The sequence below is a fragment of the Rattus norvegicus genome, chromosome 7, assembly GCF_021556685.1.
Source record: "Rattus norvegicus strain SHRSP/BbbUtx chromosome 7, alternate assembly SHRSP_T2T, whole genome shotgun sequence".
In the NCBI taxonomy this organism is placed as follows: Eukaryota; Metazoa; Chordata; class Mammalia; order Rodentia; family Muridae; genus Rattus; species Rattus norvegicus.
Window position 1 is genome coordinate 141,830,135 of NC_141540.1, and position 11,961 is coordinate 141,842,095.

Consider the following 11,961-nt stretch of genomic DNA (forward strand, 5'->3'; position numbering starts at 1 on the left):
TATTCATTGGGAGAGCTTCCCGAAACTAGGCTGGGGGGAGGGGGAAGGGATGGGTTGGGTTAAGAGGGACTACCTGGAGCTGCAGCCTACTTCTAGGGTTGCTGCTCCCACACTGGTTTACTCTCCTGCAACTGCCACCTGGTTTCCAGTCTGTTCCAGAGGGCAGATTTCTCTCCGGAAGCCTCGGAGCCATCTCTAAAGGACTTTGAGACCAAGACAGCCTTACGGGACTGTAGAGATAAGTCAGGCCAAGGCTGCCCCAGTACCGGCTCTGTGGTCTGTGCCTGCTTGGTCACCTTGCCTCAGGGAACCCCTCTGCAAACTATGATGAGTGCTGGGACCTTGGGTTCCTTCGGTTCTATCTAAGAGTGAACTAGCTCCACGTACAGAGGCTTGTGCATGGGCTAGAGAGATGGCTGGGTGATTAACAGCAAGTACTGACCGCTCTTGAAGACCCGAGTTTAAGTTTGGTTCCCAGCACCCTAGTGGGTTGGGTCTCAGAGCTATTCGTAACTCCAGGTCCAGGGGATGGATAATCTCCTGTGACCTGCACACACACACACACACACACACACACACACACACACACACACACACACACGGGAGAGAGAGGACAGAGAGGGAAAGAGAGGAATTAAAAGTAGAATAAATCCTTAAAAAGAAACAAACAAAAAGCCAGAGGCTTGTCAAGCCTGGAGTTATAATGAACAATGTACGAATCCTGGAGCTCTGGGCCTAGGCTTTAAAACCCTGTCTCAGAAGCCAACAGAGTAAAACTCCAAAGCTCTCTTCCTGAGCAGAGCCTCTAGGTCACACGCACTCTGCAGGCACTGGCTGCCGTCAGGGCTCAGAGACCGAGCATCTGTACTGCAGGGTGAGTGTGTGCGGAAAGGAAGGAGAGGGTCTAGGCATCCTCCTCCTCCCCTTAGCCCAGGAATGCAGTCCTCCAGCTTCTGATTCTGAGCAGGATGCCCAGAAGTTCTAAGGCAGGGTACCAAGGCACCCCTTGGTAGGATGGGGGCCGGGAGTGGGATGGAGGGATGGGAGGGGGGATTCTGGAAAGCAAAGTATGCTCATGCATATGGAACCTCTGGTCACAGAGCTCTAAAGAGGGTGCAGCAGAAATAAGGTTAGCAGAGACCCAAAACTTGTGGATCTGGTCAGGAGCAGGAGCATTCTAGGCCTCTGTGCTCTACTAAGACTACCACCGCTAACACCGAAGGGTGATAGGAGAGAAAAATAGTACCAGGATATCTGCTGGAAGGGATACGGGTCCTCCTGTTTCCTCAAGACTCTTTGGGATAAAAGCACCTGCTCACAGACCTCTTCCCCTCTGTTTCAGATCTCTCTGTTCCTGGGGCTTGAGGTAGGACACTGCAGGAAGGCGGCTAAACCTGCCACAAGGGCAGAGTCCCTCAGGTATTGCAGCGATGCCTCTGCAGAGCTCCCAAGGAGGCTGTGAGGTTCAAGGGCCACAGGTCTTGAAGGACACAGGAAGAACACTTTTTTTAAAAGACAGAATCTCACTCTATAACTCTAGCTGGACTAGAACTCATGGTGTAGACCGGACTGACTGTAGACCAGACGGCCTCGGACTCATAGAGAGCTGCCTGCTTCTGCTTTTTTGTCCCATCTAAGCCCATCCACTATTGGCCCCGGAGGATACCTAAATTTTTATCTGAGAACTCCTACTCCTCAGGGCTTCAGTGCTCAGAAACAGGAAATGGTACCCAAGAATCATCCCCTATCCCGGAAGCAGGCAGGCCCCCAGGGCTGGGTGCAGAACAGTGTCTGGCAGCCATTAGCCATTAGGAAGGGAGCTTGGGCTGGGAGGCCTCAGACCTCAGCAGGTCAGGAGTGACCTCAGCCAAGTGTCCGATTCCAAAGCCAAACGTCACGGGCAATCCGGGATTCCAAGCTTGTCCCACGTGTGGTTCCCATTACAGCTGGTTGGGGTCTTCCTAAAGGCCAGGCCGGGTTTCTGAGCACCTCCCCCAGCACTAGCACTCCTTCTCCAGGCCCTTTGGAATGTATGTCTTACCCAGCTCCAAGGTGTGGCCTGCCTGAGCACACTCTTTGGATTTTCAGGACACTCCCCTGAAATAGGTTTCCACTCACAAGATGGTTATGAGGGGGTATGGAATGTGTGTGTGTGTGTGTGTGTGTGTGTGTGTGTGTGTGTGTGTGTTTAAGAGGTCAAAGGGATAGCCTAAAGCCTTCCAAAGAAAGCTAATTTCCAAAGACCCCTTTCCTGAGCCCAGGGGGTCTCCTCTCCAGGTCAGCTGCTTTTATTCCCACTGTAACTGCGCAGCCTGGATAATTGCAACTGGCCCCATGACCTTTGGCTCCTAGGCTGTTGCTCCACACTGCTCAGAATGCATGTGTGCACCCTGGAGCCCAGGCATGCTACTCAGATCATCCCTTCCTCTAGCACTTGCACTAGCTTCCCCAGGACTCTATGGCCTTGGGTATAACCTGGTCCCTGCACGGGTTTGTGCCAAGGTATTTTTAGATTCATGACGAGGCTGTAAAAAGTTTTAAAGTGTTGCTAACAGTTAAAAAAAAATGAGCTGTCAGATACAAACTTACTTCCTTGTAAATAGTGAGGGGCATGGTAGTGCACACCTACAATCCCTGCCTCTGGGAACTCAGGCAGAAGGATCAGAAAGTTCAAGGACATCTTCCCCTACATAGTAAGTTCAAAACTATGGGCTATGTGAAACCTTGTTAAAGAGATGGGGGGAAGGAGAGAAGGTGAGGAGGAGGAGGGGGAGGAGGAGGAGAAAATGAACCTGGTAGTCCTAAGTTCCTAACAGTAGTGGGATCTTACCCATACATGCACTGTAGACCCCACGTCTCCACTGTCTCCCAAATCTAGACTAGGCTGGGCAGTGATAGCACAGACCTGTAAACCCATCACCGGGGAGGCAGAGGCAGGCAGATTTCGGCCAACCTAGTCTATAGAGAGTTCCTGGACAGGCAGGACTGCATGGAGAGACTGTGTCTCAAGAAAACAAGAGAGAGCGAGAAAGAGAGGCAGAGACAGAGACAAAGAGATATAGAGAGACACAGAGAGAAACTATATAGTGAAAAAAATATATTTAAAAAAATTTTTGGAGTTGGGGATTTAGCTCAGTGGTAGAGCGCTTGTCTAGCAAGCACAAGGCCCTGGGTTCAGTCCCCAGCTCCGAAAAAAAGAAAAAAAATTTTTAGGGGGCTGGAGAGATGGTTCAGCGGTTAAGAGCACCGACTGCTCTTCCAGAGGTCCTGAGTTCAATTCCCAGCAACCACGTGGTAGCTCACAACCATCTGTAAGGAGATCCGATGCCCTCTTCTGGTGTATCTGAAGACAGCTACAGTGTACTTAAATATAATAAATGAATAAATCTTTTAAAAAAATTTTTTTAAAGGGAGATCAAGTCCAGGAACCCTGTGCATACTCATTCTAGGCACAGAATGAGCTACATTCCAGGCCCTGGAACCCCTTCCAGCCAGTGTGACCTCTTTCTGTCACTTCCTGGCCTTGGAAGTTCCTACCTGTCTTCCTGAAAAGACACTTCAAAGTGCTATAGCAAATTCGGGTCTAATTGGCTTGGCCTGAGAGGCTTGTCAGTCCAGCCTCCCTCTAACTCTAGCTGATCCCCCCACACCCAACACAGGCCCCGTGCCCACCAGGGGTCTGCCTGACCCAGTCTTGGGGAGCACTCTTTCTTCTGCCTAGAGTTCCTTTATTCTGCCCTGGGGAAGTCGCCTCTGGTTCCAGGAAACTTCCCAAAGCATGCTCCCTCTGTAGAAAGACCACCTCTAGGACCACGAGGCCACCAGCCTGGTGCTAGGGACTCATTGCAGAAACTCTGGTTTGTGGGAGTAGGCAGAGAGACAGAGGATGTTCTCTGTGTCTTAGGTTGGAAGGACATTTGCATCTCCACGTGACCCCTGTGTCGCAGCCTCCAGTGAGCAGAATTTGTAAAGGAAACAGGGAGCACTGGCTGGGGGGGGGGGGGGGGGGGGATAGAGCCCAGTGCTGACTCAGCACCTGCAAGGTCACCGACACAAGGGGAGCCCAGGTTAGCCTCTAACCTGTTGTCCTGCCAACAACCACGCTGCCAGTTCTGGGATCACATGCACGAGCATTGGACACTCCGGTGAAAAAAGGAAAACCTTTCAGTGGGATAAAGGGACCGGAACAGGAGAATGCCTGATGTCTCAAATGTCTATGACCTTCTCCTTCCACATCCCACCGTCACTGCAGTAGCTGTTGAGGAAGAATGGGCGTGGTCTTGAGCTAGCCAGATTACCTAGCTCAGGCCCTCCTTTCTCAAGGCTCCCAGATGTCGCAGCCCCCTACCTCAAAGGTGTGTTTTGTTTGCGTTTCGAGACAGGATCATGCCCAGTAGCCTGAGTTTGCACAGTGCCTTCTCCCACTTGATAAACGCTGAGATTATAAGCGAGCACATTATGCTTGGCTCTCAGCTGACTCAAGAGCCCTACCCCGGGCCTTCCCAAGGCTATTACAGATGGGATTCCCCCAGATCAGCAGAACTAACTACCCTCCCCAGTGTGTTTTCTCTTTCCTGATCGGTCTTCAGAACACACCCCAGAAGCAGGTCCTAGGGAGTACCAACTCCGATCCCCAGGTGCCGGAAAGCCAGCCTCTAGGTCTCAAGTTCTAAATCGTGCCTCCTTCTACCCGCTCAAGTCTGAGCTTTGGCTTCTCCATTCCAATCCTCCCCACACTGACGCGTCTGTGGGTCCCAGATCGCAGGCGTCACATCTCAAGGCCAATTGGTGTGGAAGCCTGGGAGGGATAACCCCACTCCCTCCAGATCTGACTCTACGAGGCCTGAGAGACCAGATGCTCAAGAGAGTGGGAACGAAAAGACCGGTCTCCCAACAAGCAGCGGAAGAAGGCCGCGGCTCGCCCAGGCCGGGCCGTGGGGGAAGGGAGGCGCTGAGAGCAGATGGCAGCAATTACGGCTCGGACCCTCCCCCCTGCAGCCCCAGGCCAGAAGATCGGCTTCGCAGGCTCTGCTGGCTCTGAGGGCCTGAAGGGCGGGAAGCACAAGGGGTATGAGTGTCCCAGCTTAGTAGCAAGGGTATGGGTGCCAGGTTGGGACCACTCTTTCTCCAGGGACAGCCCTGGGAGATCCCCTCTGGACCTGGGAGGACCCCTCCTCGCAGAGCCCAGCACCCGCTGTGCCTCAAGGGTCTGAAGATTTATTTGCGGGCTGGAGAGAAGGAAGCTGTATGGCTGTGCGGGTTGTGAGCTAATCAAGGACCCAGAGGGTGAATGGTGTTCGAAATTTAAGCCTCGGGACTTGTCAAGCAACTCGCCCTGGAAGGCAAAGGGCACCTTTCTCACAACAGCACGGCAGGGGCAAGGCTGCCTGGACGCCCCCACCCCCTTAACCTGCAGATTTAAGAGACCCTGTGTTGGGGCAGGCTTAAAGAGAGCAGAACTCCAGAGGCTCAGAACAGAAAAAGCTGAATCACTCGGCTCCTTGGTCCTTACTGAATCCCTTTCCCTTCTTCACCTGAATCTTGTCCCTGTGTCTTGAAGATGTAGATCAGTGCCCAAACCCAGATTTGTTGTACAACTGCAAAATCTCTCTCAGTTCTCCAGGATCAGTTCGCATCGCAACAAACAGACGTCTAAAAACACCAATCCAGAAAACCGAGGGCACAAACACTAACCCAGAAAACCGAGGCCACGTGCCTTGCTCTCTCTGCTTACCAATGACATGCTCCCCTCGGAAGCCCAGGCGTTGTTCCTCAGCACCCCATATTGCCCCTCTCCTCAGCACCCCAATCACTGCTTGCTGCTCCTTGAATCTGACAGACTTGACCTGACTGGTCACTTCCTCTGGTCCCTTCTGGTTCTCCATACCGCAGAGGCGGCCCCACCCACTGCATCCGCCTCCGTTATAACTGTCACTTAACCTTACATATGCTTCCACATTCCGTAACCATTCTCCTCATTCACCTGCTTGGCAGTCACAGTTGGGGTAAACCTCCGAGACACTCCGCGCTCCACACATATTCTGAACATTTAACAAACGGAGACATCCCTGAATACCAAGCTGGAGGCTGCTCCACTGGGTCACCTCCGCCCAAAGGGAGGGACCAGCAGCAAGCACCTGTATACAGCACATTCCCAGAGACACTTGGCCCGAACTCTCTGCTCTGAGTGAGTGCGGACTCAGTGCTGGGCGGGCATCATTCTCAGCACCTTAGATGGCTTAGCTAATTAATTTCACAAACCACCCTAGAAAGTAGACAGTAACAGGTCATCGTCTTACAGGCAGAGACACCTGTACATCCAGACCCACCAAAGAACGCCGTGACTCAACTAATGCAAGCATGTTGCAAGCCCCGGATTCAGATCACTACCACATAACAGGTATGGGGTGGGCTAGACGACTGAGCCTAGGACAATTCATAACAACCTCAGGGAGGTGAAATGGAACAGAACTGACAGGACATCAAGGAAGAGCCCGTACAGTGAGGTGGGGCACAGGGTTAATCAGGTGAGGAGTAGAGGAGAGCGCCAGCATGGTGGTGCACACCTTCAATCTGTGTTAGTCAGGGCTCTCTAGAGCAGCGGTTCTCAACCTCCCTGATGCTGCGATCCTTTAATACAGTTCCTCATATCGCGGTGACCCTCAACCATGACATTGTTTTCATGGCTACTTCATAACTGTGATTTTGCTACTGTTATGAATCATAATGCAAATATCTATGTTTTCTGATGGTCTTAGGTGACTCCCGTGAAAGGATCATTTGATCCCCAAAGGGGACATAACCCACAGGTTAAGAACTGCTATTCTAGAGGAACAGAACTTAAAGAATGAATATATATATGATATATTCATGAATGAATATATCATATATATATTCATGCAGTGGTTCAGCTTGTCCATCAATGGCTATCAGACGGTACAAAAATCCTGTGGTTAAAGCCATGAGGCTGGGTGTCTCAGTTGATCTTTATTATATCCCGGAACCCCAAAGATGTACTCTCTAGTTCCAGTGAAGGAATGGACTTGCTAGCAAGAGCAAGCAGAAAAGATAAAGCAAGGTTTCTTCTTCTATGTCCTTTATGGAAGGCAGAGGCAGGCAGGTTTCTGAGTTGGAGGCCTGGTTGGTCTACAGAGTAAGTTCTAGGACAGCCAGGGCCACACAGAGAAACTTCCTTAGGGAAAAAAGGAGAGAGAGAGAGGGAGAGAGGGAGAGAGAGAGGAGGAGGAGGAGGAGGAGGAGAGAGAGAGAGAGAGAGAGAGAGAGAGAGAGAGAGAGAGAGAGAGAGAGAGAATATAAACAATAAAGAATCAGGGAAGGGTACAATGACCCCAAGGGAGCAATAACGGCGTGCATGCTTGGGAGAAACCAATAATAACTAATTTGAGCCAAGGCCTACTCATCAAGAGGGAAATCAAATGTGGTGCGGGAAAACTAGTTAACTAAATACCTAGGATTAGTTAACTAACTACCTAGGACTAATGAAGTCACAGGTTTTAGAGGAGAATCTATAGTTTATTCATTCATTCATTTCTGGCTTTTTTAAGACAAGGAAGTACTTCACCTGCCACTGGGGGCTAGTGTGTGCATTAGAGCAAGGCTACCTACCCATCACCCTTTGGTCTGCTTCATTACAGTCATTACTAGGCTATGGGTCTGGGCTCACAATCATGGCCTCCTCCGCACTTGGCCTTACGTGCAGCTAGAACTCCAAGGAAGTTCACTGAGGAAATGCCCAGGTGGGAGAGTGACTGGAGAGCAGCAGGAGAGAGGTGAAGGAAGAGCTGGTCACCGGATGCTAGCTAGCATCAGCGTCCAAGTCAACCTTCTTTCCTTGTAGCCCAGTTTGACCTCAGTCTCATAACCCTGCCTCAGCCAGGCCGGTCAGCACACTCAGTCTCTTGCCACCTTAAGTTTTTTACATAGTATCTGTCACTGGACTGGCTGGCTGGCCTCCTGGGATCTCCACCCCATCCCCCCAACACACACACCCTGTGCTAGGATTTACAATGTTGCAGAGACACAGGTTGTTCAGGTGTAGTCATTTGCTTCTTTGTTTCTTTGTTGTGTGTAAGGAGTGTGTATGGGAGGTTGGAGGTTTTCTCCTTCCATCTGAGCGTGGATTCTGGAGATCCAGCTCAGGTCACCTGACTTGTGCAAGAACCTTTATCCACGAAGCCATCTTGCAGACATCTCTCTGGCTTTGGGGAAGACAGACTCAGGCCCTCATACCTTTACGGCAAACACTTTGCAAACTGAACCATCTTAGTCCGGGACCTCATCTTCTTCGTCTGTAAAAGATGAGAGATCTGGCTCACATTTCTGAGCGGGTTCCTGTGTAGCTTGTGAAGGGCAAGTCCATGAAGGGCCTGCCTGTCCCTTTCTGTCTTTGCAGGACCTGAGTGGTAGGAGGTACTGAAGTGACTAGCTCCCTTCCCCCACAGCCCTGTCCCCCAGAATTTATAGGTTCCTTATTGTCTTGCACAATGGCCTTCCTGGGGAGGGGGTGTAGAGGGAGAGGGGCCTGGGGAATGGAGAAGTCAAAGGCTAATTAAAAGCCAGCCATACCCGTAGCCCCTGTAGGACAGACTGGGAGTGTGAATGGCTGTGCCTCTCAGCAGTCCCAAAGGCCTGGCTTCTGTGGCTCGCTCTGGGAGCAGTAACTACCCAGGTGAATCCATTGCCGTCTTTCTAGGTGCCATTTGGCTTCCCTAACCCAACCCCACCCCCACCCCATGGCTCCTGTAACTTTAGCTCACCTTTGTTAGACCTGTACTTCATGTGGGTGTTCTGAGGCCATGGAGTAGAAGGGTCCCCAAGACTCAGGCTGTGGGAGATGGCCTCCTCCCCCACTCTGGCCTCAGGGAGAGGGTGGGAGGCTGAAAATAGTGGACCTGACAGATGGTGCACCATGTTAACAGATGACATGGGAAACAGAATTACTCAGCTGCTTGTCCGTGCTCTTTCCCCACCAAAAGGGGTGGCCTTCACAATGAACTCAAAGCAGAGGGCTGCAGAGAGGGAAAGAGAAGTCATGGGCCACAGAGAAAAGGGAAAGATGTGGCTTGAAAGTCCATGACTCACCTGCCAGGTAAGCTCGGCCAGACCCGTCAGCCTCTGGGGCTTGTTTCCTCAGCTACCAAACAGGTCCAAGAAAACTTCTGCCTTGTCTTTCTTCCTGGCTTTTCTGAAGACACGTGTTTGCATCTGTCAAATGAATGAACATTAAACAGGATGTGGTGGCACATGCCCAAACTCCCAAGACTCGGGAGGCCTTGTGTGGTCCACACCAGCTACACCGTAAGACCCTATCTTACCATAAAGAATAAGGTGTCTGAGGGAGGATGAGCCCACACTAAGCAGATACAAGAATGCTGTAAGGCAGGCTTTACTTTGTGAGCTAGTTATAAGGAAAGAATAGACATTTCATAGCAACTTGGTTTTCAGTTGTGGGCTGAAGAAATGGCTCAGCAGTTAAGAGCAAATATTGTTTTTCCTCAGAACTTGATACTTTTTTTTTTTTTTTTGGTTCTTTTTTTCGGAGCTGGGGACCGAACCCAGGGCCTTGCGCTTCCTAGGCAAGCACTCTACCACTGAGCTAAATCCCCAACCCCCCCTTTTTTTGGGGTTCTTTTTTTCGGAGCTGGGGACCGAACCCCCCCTTTTTTTTAAGTATAGAATAGAGTTTTTTTTTCTGGAGCTGGGGATTGAACCCAGGGCCTTGCGCCTGCTAGGCAAGCGCTCTACCACTGAGCTAAATCCCCAACCCATAGAATAGAGTTTATTCACGACATGGGGAGGGGAGTTAAGAGGGTAGTAAGGGCAGAGAGAGAAGTAGAGAAATAGAAGAATAGAGGTCAGCCATGAGCACATGGAGAGAAGTGGGGAGGGGAATGGGGAGAGAAGGGACAAAGGGGGAAGAGGGTAAGAGCAAGAGGGCAAGAGAGAACAAGAGAACTTGATACTTCTATCTGGTACTTCTCCTATGCTCCAGGGAATCCAGCTCCCTATTCTGATCTCCAAGAGCACAAACCTACATGTGCAATTAAAAAAAACCTTAAATAAAATAATATATGTTTTATAGTTTTGTGTGTGTGTATGTGTGTGTGTGTGTATGTGTATGTGTGTGCATGTGTGTGTGTCTGGACATGTGACACAGATCACCTGTGGAAGTCTATGAACAATTTGCAAGAGTTGGTTCTCTCCTCCCACCATGTTGATCCCAAGAATTGAACTTGGGTCATCAGACTTGGTGGCAGACACCCTTAAACCACTGAGCCATCTCACTGACCTTTGAGATTTGCTTTTAGTGTCATGTGTGCCCACGAGTCCAGCTGAAATGAGGAAAAGGATGAGACGGGGCTGAAACACCCAGAGCAGAGGACACTCTTCGCGGATATAGGTGGAGAACATTGGCTGGATACAAAGTAGCATTGAAGTGTGCTAATGGGAAAGGGCCGTGAAATGTGCTAAAGGGAGAGGCCACAGGCTCTGGCATCAGGTTGGGAGCCAAGCTAAGACTAAATGAAGCTGGTGGCCCCTCGAAGGGGCTATCACAGAGTCTGTTGACTTTTGGTGGGTGATGAGGCTGTTTCCTGAGACTCCTGGTACCTGAGTCTCCTGAAGATGCTGCCCCTAAATGTCCCCCAGCCTGGGCTTGAGCTGAGCAGAGAGAGAACATGAGAGCCTGGAAAGTATCTGAGAGCCCCTCCCCTTTACCCATGGGGAGTGCTGAAGGGTTTGTCACAGGTGCACTGCAGTGGTGCCAAGGACCTTCCTGCCTGAACTTCACCCATGACCCTTGCTCCTGCCCACGCCCCAGGGCCATCATCCAAAGAGGGTGGGCTGATCAGAGCCAACCCTAAATCAATCCCAGACTTCCCTGGCCAGCCCTGAGTTATGAGCTGTCGGCATTGTGATGTAGATCATGGTTGGGGGGTAGGGGACATGACCTATGGCAGATCACACTGGACCCCCAGAAGGGGCCAGAGTTGGGGTCAGAGGTCACCTCCTCCATTCTCTGCCCCACCCTGCCGGGTCCCATCCCTGGCCTAATATTTAAACTGGGTGAGGCCATTTTTGTACTGACCTGTGGCCTCAGCAGAATCTGCCATGAAGTCTACCTATAAGCCTGCTCCTGGGAAAAGCCTCCAGAAAAGAGGAAATGGATGTGGTAAACATGGATTTGGTTGCTTGCTGGAGCCTGTGTTCCAAACCACACTCAACTCCTTCCTCAGTGCTTTTTCCATTGAATTGCTTCCACAGCCCCCGTGTCCACTTGCCCATCTGACTAAATCACATAAGCAGACAGACACGTGAGAGCATCCTAGCCCAGGTGTAGGAAGGGTACAGCCAGGCAAGCGCCAAGCCTTGTCCACATGGACTTCTCAGGCTTAGGAGAGGGTAGTTAGATGGCTGAGGTGGAGAGAGCCAGCTAGTGAGAGGCACCAAAGAAATAGGATAAACTGAAAGAGAAGACATTAAACACACACACACACTCTCTCTCTCTTTCTCATTTTTGCAGGGTTGAGGAATCAGGGGCTCCAACCCAGGTTGTTACACATATTGAAAGTGCTATACCATGAAGCTGTCCTCCCAGCCTGGCGTTAAAGAGCACAGGAGCCAAGACAGTGTTCGCAGCTGGAGAGGAGGCTTAACAGTTAAGAGCCCTCTTTGCCCTCTCAGCCCCAAGTTCTAATCTCACCTCCCATGCTGAGTAGCTGAGTTGCTCACAACTGTAACTCCAGGGGATCCAACACCCTCTTCTGGCCTCTGTGGGTACCTAAACATACGTGTGGAATGTACGCGCACATGTACACACACACACACATACACACACGTTTAAAGAGATAGGGTCCTGGAGTCCTGGAGCTGGAGATGATGACACTTGGTGCTTTTTCCGAGGATCAGTGTTTGGTTCCCAGAACCCACACAGTGGCTCAC

The 11,961-nt window shown here is 50.9% G+C and overlaps 1 long non-coding RNA gene across 1 annotated transcript; it reads right to left on the minus strand.

Annotated features, from left to right (window-relative positions):
* Window positions 1-7,516: 7,516 nt before the first annotated feature.
* On the minus strand, window positions 7,517-10,891 carry LOC120093740 (uncharacterized). The gene is made up of 3 exons (XR_015626181.1): window positions 10,310-10,891; window positions 9,103-9,225; window positions 7,517-8,309 (listed from the first exon to the last, which is right to left on the minus strand). It is a non-coding gene; the product is annotated as an uncharacterized LOC120093740 (long non-coding RNA).
* Window positions 10,892-11,961: the final 1,070 nt, after the last annotated feature.